The sequence below is a fragment of the Neolamprologus multifasciatus genome, chromosome 17, assembly GCF_963576455.1.
Source record: "Neolamprologus multifasciatus chromosome 17, fNeoMul1.2, whole genome shotgun sequence".
NCBI lineage: Eukaryota > Metazoa > Chordata > Actinopteri > Cichliformes > Cichlidae > Neolamprologus > Neolamprologus multifasciatus.
In genome coordinates, this window is record NC_140455.1 from 17,816,294 (window position 1) to 17,826,440 (window position 10,147).

Here is a 10,147-nt window from a genome sequence, read left to right on the forward strand (position 1 = left end):
CACCCAGTCGCTAGCTGTGCCATTACCCAGCATACACCACTCCCTCCATAAATGCAATAAACGATACAAAAGTATCGTTCTACCTGTTTTTCAGGTAGTTGTTTACATTATATAATTTATTGTGTTCAGTATACATCACTACAATGTGATTTCGGAAATATATAAATATGCGGACAACAGGCTCTTCCGCGGCAATCTCTTGTCGTCAATAAGCAATGTTAAGGGAGCTCTATAGTATTCAATGAGAGGACCCTGCACGTCAATTCTCGACGCGAGGGGGGTACCCTGCGCGTCGATAAGTGAAGCAGAGGGAGCCTGACCATGCGTCACACACAGGGGCAATTCTAGGATTAGAGCTTTGGGGGTGCTGAGCACCCAGAGAGCTGCCCAGCCAGGCAAGATAAATCATATGATTTTTAAATTCATCAAGTCTCTCTGTGCCTGGGTCCTTGTCTCAAAACATGACATCACTGTTTTGTACATTTTAACACAATTTAATCCCAACATTTGTGAAAGAAAAGCAAAACACTTTTTTGAAAAGTCTGTAACAAAACCATCAAATCTGATAAAGGTTATTTAAATGCTGCTAAAGAAGAATGGATTGGAATAAAAAAAATACATATCCTAACCTTAATTACTGGGGGAGAATAATGAATGATGCTCATAGTAAAAAGTAAACTGAGTGCATTTTTTGGACAGAGATTCACTTTTAATGTGTATGTATAATATAATACAGATACATAAAAAACACTCCCAAAACAGAATAAATTATTACAAATAAAAATCTTTACTGCAGATACTAATTTTACTAATTTAATAATACTAATTTTGTGTTGTAAGATTTATGGGTTTCATGCTTTCATAGTGGTACTTGGGAGAGCTTTACATTTTTATCAGGTGGTACACACTGTAAAAAGTTTAAGAAACACTGATAAGTGTATGTGTGCTTTTGGAAAACATTTAAAGCTGCTGTACAGAATCTTTGAAACAAGCTTAAAACATTTTTAGAATATAAACAGAGCATCTGCTTCTCTTTACAGCTCCTCACTCCACCAGGGCTGTTTGGCACTTTCTGATAGTGTGCAAATGTGATGTACGTACTGCGGCAGTCATACAGACAACTGGACGGTCCAAAAGTTGGCCGACCTATTACTGGCTGAGGTTTCAGTAGAGTTGTGGCTGAACTACATAAAAATATATTATTAATTTTAATCTCCCCAATCCATTATAATTTTATGTTGGAATGTTGTTAAAGAGGGTCAAAAATGTTTCAACCCAGTTTGTTTAGCAGATTCTGTACAGCAGCTTTAATATAGGGAGGACACAACTTCCAGACTGTGTGAGTAAAATAAGTTTTTTTCTCTTTGTCAGTTTAATAGTTTCTGTTTTGCCTGTCACTGTTCCCTGTCTGTTTTCTTACCCGGTTCTTCCTGACCTTGTACTTTCTCCTCACGTTCCCCTCTTTCCTCTCTCCCTCTTTGGACTGACAATCATACACAAATAGATTGTATTCAATTAGATGATAAATTACATTAATGTGAAAAAATTCTATTAAGATCACTAACAAAAAGTCCTCTCTCAGTTTACTTTCAACCAAAAGGCAAATAACCAAACAACATGAACATCTAATAAAAGATATAAATATTGAAACACTGATCCAACATTATTCTTGATTGACGGATCATTTGATGTTACACTTTTACCTGAATGTGGCTCCTTTTTTAAAAAAAACAAAAAACAAAACTACCTTATATCCATTATGAACCTGGCTGTCTGTACAAAAAAATGGTAAATGGCCTGTATTTGTATAGCGCTTTACTAGTCCCTAAGGACCCCAAAGCGCTTTACACATCCAGTCATCCACCCATTCACACACACATTCACACACTGGTGTTGGCAAGCTACATTGTAGCCACAGCCACCCTGGGGCGCACTGACATGTGTGCGCCCCAGGGTGGCCCCAAAACACACACACACACACACACAACAGGAGTTATAAGGTTAATGGGCATTTGGTCAGTTAGCTAGTTAGTATCCATCTAAAACAGGACAGTGGTAACAACAGTAGGCTACGGATAATTTTAAGTTTTAGGTTTTAAATAGGCTATATAAATTTCAATGGGAGCAACAGGACAGCCAAATGTAGCTGATTTTACTACAGAGCAGGACGGGTTGTAGGGTAGCAAACATCGTTGGAAAACACGTTTTCAACACTGCAGGTTACCTGGTGTAATGTTTTTCAGCTAAAAAGAAACATGGCCTGACTCCTACCTAACTATATAAAGAGTAACTGAAGGTTAAATACAGCTAATATGTCCTGTTTTAGGCCAGGCACTTACAACTCCGCTCCTCTGCGTTTCAGCCACCATTGCTCTGGCAGCAACGGCGCTAGAGCAGAGCAGGGGAGAGGGGAGCTGGAACAAACCATTTTGGGAGAGGGGGGGAATCTATACTTTTGTTGTTAAAATGTTACATCTCAACGAAGTACTGTATGCTTTTTATATTTTTAGCAGTGTGTCACACAAACAGCAAATATTGTCAAAAAAAGTAAGAAATCTTTGGGGGTGCTTTGATTCATTTTTGGGGGTGCTGAAGCACCCCCAAAAATGGGCTAAAATCGCCCCTGGTCACACATTTGACGAGTTGGGAGTGAGAACGTGTTGAACCCAAAGGTTCGAAGCAGGAACATTTAAAAACAGCAGGATTGCAGTTTTAGCATTCTGTCAAACAGTGTGAAGTTAAATGGATTAACCTTTGCAGAAGTGCAAATATAAAGTGCCGAAGGACCATTTAGTGTTACATTGATGAGATTAGTTCTTGTGATTAATTCCCAAGTACCTGGTTTTAGTCCCCGAGGCAGCATTACCACACTCAGTACTTGACTGAGATGAGTCGGGAGTATTATAATAACTAATATAACAAGACAAACGTGTTGGTGGACCGTCATTATACAGGCAGGACTTTTGTTTGTTCTGATATATATATATATATATATATATATATATATATATATATATATATATATATATATATATATACATATATATCCATGAAGCCAGATAACACACACCAATTAGTTAAACTGCAGGAATGTCTTAAAGACATAAAGACCTGGATGGCCGCTAACTTTCTGCTTCTTAATTCAGATAAAACTGAGGTTATTGTACTCGGCCCTGAAAATCTTAGAAATATGGTATCTAATCAGATTCTTACTTTGGATGGCATTACCTTGGCCTCCAGTAATGCTGTGAGGAACCTTGGAGTCATTTTTGACCAGGACATGTCCTTCAATGCACATATTAAAAAATATGTAAGACCGCTTTCTTCCATTTGTGCAACATCTCTAAAATTAGAAATATCCTGTCTCAGAGTGATGCTGAACAACTAGTTCATGCATTTATTACTTCCAGGCTGGACTACTGCAATTCATTATTATCAGGATGTCCAAAAAACTCCCTGAAAAGCCTTCAGCTAATCCAAAATGCTGCAGCAAGAGTACTAACAGGGACTAGAAAGAGATTTCTCCTGTTTTGGCTTCCCTTCATTGGCTTCCTGTTAAATCCAGAATTGAATTCAAAATCCTGCTCCTCACATACAAGGTTTTAAATAATCAGGCCCCATCTTATCTTAATGACCTTGTAGTACCATATCACCCAATTAGAGCACTTCTCTCTCGCTCTGCAGGCCTACTTGTTGTTCCTAGAGTATTTAAAAGTAGAATGGGAGGGAGAGCCTTCAGTTTTCAGGCCCCTCTTCTGTGGAACCAGCTTCCAGTTTGGATTCGGGAGACAGACACTATCTCTACTTTTAAGATTAGGCTTAAAACTTTCCTTTTTGCTAAAGCATATAGTTAGGGCTGGACCAGGTGACCCTGAATCCTCCCTTAGTTATGCTGCAATAGACGTAGGCTGCCGGGGGATTCCCATGATGCATTGAGTTTTTCCCTTCCAGTCACCTTTCTCTCTCACTATGTATTAACAGACCTCTCTGCATTGAATCATATCAGTTATTAATCTCTGTCTCTCTTCCACAGCATGTCTTTCATCCTGTTTTCCTTCTCTCACCCCAACCGGTCGCAGCAGCTGGCCGCCCCTCCCTGAGCCTGGTTCTGCCGGAGGTTTCTTCCTGTTAAAAGGGATTTTTTCTTTCCCACAGTCGCCAAAGTGCTTGCTCATAGGGGGTCATATGATTGTTGGGTTTTTCTCTGTACCTATGAAGCGCATTGAGACGATTTTTGTTGTGATTTGGCGCTATATAAATAAAATTGAATTGAATTGATTTGACATTTTCATTAGAGTTTACACTGTGTTAGCAACATTAGCATGTTAGCAGAAAGAACTTTGAAACAAACAAGTTTGTCTTTGAGAACCATTGATCTCTTATTCTCTTCATCCTTGTTTTTTAACAGCTTTTCTTCAATAGTGAAAGCTCAATTTTTCTGCCTCTGAGAGCAGTTAAGAGAGTTTGTCCTAAATATAGTTCTTAATTAAAAACGTATCACACAAAAGAAGAATAGTATTCCAAAAGTATTCATGCCATATGTTGATCATACATATGTTATATCACAAACTGACCTCAGCCTTTGGATCACATGACATCACCATGGTTGCAGTGTGGTGACAGAGAAGGTCTTGGATCCACACAAATCATTGTGTTACCATTATTCACTCATTCACGGCAGAGCCAGGAAGCAGTGGTTTCATGACACTGGGTCCCTGGTTTCAGGTTATGAGGACACACAGATCGCTCTGAGGATGCATCAGATCGGTGTCCAGCATAAAATATTCAGGAGTCTCTGCTGTGGTAGTTTCTGGAAACCTTAAAAACATCACAATTGCATTTACTGTGAAAAATGTACTTCCACATTAGGACACCTTTATCTTGACCCTTGAAGTTTTTGTTTTTCCTCAGGTGAATTTTTGTAAGCTGGTCTATGCCTCTGCTGGTCGACCTTGGCTTTTCTTTCTCTGCTTCTTCTTCTTCTTCTTCTTCTTCATCCTTTCCTACAGCGATTATCTGTGCATCAGTCTAATTACAGTTCATTCATCTTTTCTGCCAGGAGTCAAGGGCAATGCACACATGCACACCAGCACTAGAATTACTCCGCCCATTTCTCCTTGTTACAGGAAAATAATTTCAGGAAATACTCCTTTAATTATGATTCATATCTGGGTCATTCATAACCTTGGCCAGCCTCAGAGAGCGTGTGTAACATTAGCATTAGAGCTGCCTTCTGTGAAAGTTATGCGGATGAGGCCTTCATGCGACATGCTGCTCTTTTCTAACTTCATTTTGTTCATTTCACTCATGTTATTAAATGAAATTGCACTTCATATAAAATCTAGTGGGGGTCTTTCAAGTGTCTGCAAGGCCAAATCATGTACCGTAATTCCCGGACTACAAAGCGCACCTGATTAAAAGCCGCATGCTCTAATCTTAGAAAGAAAATCAATTTTGTACTTGTACAGGCCGCACCGGATTTTAAGCCGTATGCGTTTCACTCGTAATATGAGATATTTACACAGAAATATTAGCACGTGAGGATTTTTAACGTTTAATTGAATCCGTAAGGTAACACAAACATGGTAACATAAACGTTATAGTAACATACAAAAATACATACTGCAAATGCTTTTTTTCCTTGAACAGCGCCTGTAACACGGCTACCTTTAAGTATACGTACGTATCAGTAACACACAAATTACGTTGCTTATGGTTTTTTACGGAACAGTGCACAAACAACATTACAATGTCTCTTAACAACCGGTAAAAATATATACCGTATATATACTACTTTTCAATTTTATTGGTCTACTGTTACCAGGCAAAATGTTTTTGGCCGCATGAAAAAAAAAAGCATTAGCCGCACGTCAGAATAAGCCGCAGTGTTCACAGTGTGGGAAAAAAGTAGCGGCTTATGACCCAAAAACTACGGTAGTTAGATGTGAGAATGTGACAGAGGCTGTGTCAGCCTGGATTTGAACCTGCGACCCTACAGCCATGTGGACAAATACAATCTAACAGTGTCTGGCCAACAATGCCATTTTGAAGCCAACCGAGTGCTTCTAAAATCAACCGAGAGATGTGTGTCGGCGCGCTCTGCTGCCCCTCGTATCGCCTGCTAAGCCATCCATCAAATTACCGTGGCAACCCAGCATCCATCACCCCATCCATCATTGCAAGCAGACATACAAGAATGAGAGAGCAAAGACAGAGAGAGATCTGACAGAGGGGACAGGAGATAACAAGAGATCAGATGATGTGAGAAGGGAAAGTGAAAGATGGTGGAAAAGGAGAAGATAATTAGAGGGAAGGAAAGAATAAAGAACAAGTACTAAAAGGGAAGAAGAGAGAAAAAGAGGTTAAAAATATGAGAGGAATCAGAGTAAAAAAGAAGAGAGAATATGGGGAGCTAGTTGGAGAGAATCGGCCGTGAAAGATATGAAATGAAATGGAGTCACAAAGGAAAGCAGAGAATAATTCAGTTTTTCTGAAGCCAAGGTGAACTTGTAAATTGTGTCGTAATTCCCAAGACCATCAGATGCACACACACACACACACACACACACACACACACACACACACACACACACAGCTGCTGACGCATGGGATGAACGCAAATCCGAAGGTAGCAAGTTGGAGAGAAAAATGATAACAAAAAATTGCTGTTTTTTTCCTCTCCGTCTGGTTTAAAACTCGATTTTATTCATTTATTTTGCAGAGTTGGTTCACTTTAGAACGGGGACAAAGGGCAGGAAAAAAGGGAACCAAAAAGGTTAAAAATAGGAGACTATTTTTAACACGATGGTCAGTGTGGCTGACAATCTATACAGGAACAGGCAAAGAAGGAAAGGCAGTCCAAAAATGACTTAAAGAAAAGAGCAACACTGGTAAAGAAAAAGCTCAGTGGAAATAAAAATTCACAAGAATGCAAACCTGTAATAATCAGCAGGCAGCAGAAAAGTACCCTTACAGGTCACTTTATTAGGTATGTCATGCTAATATCAGGTTGGATGTCCTTTTGCATTCAGAGCTGCCATAATTCTTCATGGCTCAGATTCAACAAGGTGCTAGAACATTCCTCTGTTCCACAACGTCCGAGTACACTGAACTCAGTGTCATGTTCAAGACACCAGGATTCGTGTCGAGATACATTATCCTGCAGTGCCAGGTGTGGTCTTCTGCTCCTTTAGCCCATCTGCTTCACTGTTTGATGTGCTGTGAATTAAGAGATTATAATGAATGAATGTCTTCCTATCAGCTCAAAGAAGTCATGCTCCCCTGACCTCTTGCATTTCCTTCAATTGATATTTTCCCTCTGCGAGCCCCAGAGATGGTTGTGTGGGAAAATCCCAGCAGATCAGCAGCTTCTGAAATGCTCAGACCAGCCAGCCCTTTTTAGTCTGTCCCAAAAAAGACAGACATGGGAATAAAACTATAACTGCAGAAGACAAGGTAGAAGCAAAGATGAAAGAGAGCAGACAATGAAGGGAGATCAACAGGGAAAGGAGGTGGAGAGAAAAGAGATGAATCAGTAGAAGAATATACAAAAATGATGGAAGTATTTGCAGAACAGTAACAAAGAACCAGCTCACCTAGGAGATATGCAGGAGGGATCCTGATTAAATGATCAGCTGGGTCATTTGAAAAAGATATCCAGACATTTGTTAAAAGCCTGGAGAAAAGTCAGAGCCTGATGAAAATCAGTAGCAGTCATTATCTGGGAGCCATGAATGCCACTGACACTCTGTCATAACAATTGATATGGGTACATTAACATTAACATTAAGTCTGGACTGATGATACTGGCTGCAGATGGAAAACAGGAGGAAGGGAGGCAAAAAGATTGTATTTGTCAAAGAAAACTTTGGCAATTATTTTCTTCATGTGTAACATGATGATTTATGTAACACTGTCTGCCTTCACCTCCTCTTTCTTTTTCATCTTCTCCATTTCATAATTGCTTTGGTTTAATACCCTCATCCCATCAGAATCAATTAGCCATGTCCTCTTCAAGTCTCCAAAACATGTTCCTCCATAGTCTTACTGTCTGTGTTCACTGTCTACTGTCTAATTGTTCTGAAATAAATTCACCTTCATTCAGAGCATCTGAGTTTGTCCAGAACATCTCCTCACATCGTTTACATTCCAGTGAGACGAACAGCCTAAAGAGGCTTTTATTGACTGGACTGTGATGTGATAAACAGGATGCTAAATGTGTGACGGTGAGGCTATTTCAATATTATGTTTGGGGGTATGGAACTGAAATGATCGGGAGGGGATGTTGGCTTCTATGCTCCTACAACACATCGCATTGATTTTTCATTTTAGCTGTGAGACCCATGTGTTTTCAGACAAATTTTAATTTAGCTGAATAGGTGAATGAATTTATGAACAGGGAGACCTGAAGAGGTGTGTTATACATAAGACCCAGCAGGATAGTGGTGTGTACACATTGTACACTTTGTGTTATTAGGCAAGTTGTATTTTTGAGGATTAATTTCATTATGGATCAAGGACGGTGCTCTTGGTCAATCCAAAATGTTAATGAACCTAAATTTTTAAGAATGTAAAAGTGAGGTTTTGTCTTTAAGAGAATGTATATATTTATGTGCAGAATTATTATGCAACTAATTGAAAAAAACGAACATTTTCCCATCTCAGTAGTTTATTTGCAAATGTTAAAGTGAGAATAATAAAACAACTCAAAATGTACATATAAACATTTCTGACATGTCAAAAAATATATATATCAGTGACCAATACAGCCACCCTTCTTTTCAATAACTGTCACAAGCCTTCCATTCATGGACTCTGTCAGTTTCTTGATCTGATGATGATCAACCTTTTGTGCAGCAGCAACCACAGCCTCCCAGACACTGTTCAGAGAGATGTACTGTTTTCCCACACTGTAAATCTGACATTTAAGCAAGGCCCACAGGTTCTCAATAGGGTTTAGGTCAGGGGAGGAAGGGGGCCATGTCATTATCTTTTCATTCTTAAGGCCTTTACTGGCTAGCCATGCAGTGGAGTACTTCGATGCATGAGATAGACTATTGTCCGGCATAGAAGTCATGGTCTTCTTAAAAGATGGAGACCTTTTCCTGTACCACTGCTTGAAGAAAGTGTCTTCTAAAAACTGGCAGTAGGTTTTGGAGTTGATTTTCAGGCCACCTTCAACCCAAAAAGGTCCAACAAGCTCATCTTTAATAATACCAGCCCATACCAGTACCCCACCTTGCTGGTGTCTGAGTCAAAGTGGAGCTCTGTGTCCATTACTGATCCATCCATCTGGTCCATCAAGAGTCACTCTTATCTCATCAGTCCATAAAACCTTTGAAAAATCTGTCATCAGATATTTCTTGGTCCAGCCTTGACGTTTCAAGTTGTGCGTTTTGTTCAGTGGTGGTCGGGTTTCAGCCTTCCTTGCCTTGGTCATGTCTCTAAGCACTGAACACCTTGTACTTCTGGACACTCTGGGTAGGTTGCAGTTCAGGAATATGGCAGCACTGGAGGACAATGGGTTTCTGGTAGCTTCACGTTTGATTCTTCTCAAATCTTTGGCAGTTAACTTGTGTCTTTTTTTCTCAATACGTTTCTTGCGACCCTGTTGGCTATTTTCAACAAAGCATTTGATGGTTCTGTGGTCACACCCCAATATCTTCTCGATTTCAAGAGTGCTGCATCCTTCTGAAAGACTACAATTTTTGACTTTTCAGAGTCTATTAAATCTCTTTGCCCGTTTTGCCTGAGGGAGAGAAGCTGCCTAATAATTATGCACACCTTTATATAGAGTGTTGATCTCCGTAGGCCACACATACAGATCACCTGATATACTTAAATCCAATAAGCACTCAAGTTTATACAGCTGGAAGTTGGAAAATGTGCGTAAAAATGACACCCACTTGCCTAACAATTGTACACACAGTGTATACCCAGTGCTTGGCAGGGAGATATTTCTGTTACTTACAGTAATGCAGTAATCTAAGGCCTGGAAACTGGTCAGCAACCTTCAGTCACTAGGGAGATATGTGTATTACCTGATTGATTGATGAGTGATTGAGGTTGCTGGCTATAACTACATGGGGGAAATTAGCCGCAAAGAGAGTGCTACACCAAAACCTTTGTGTGTTTGCTTTGTTTGCTA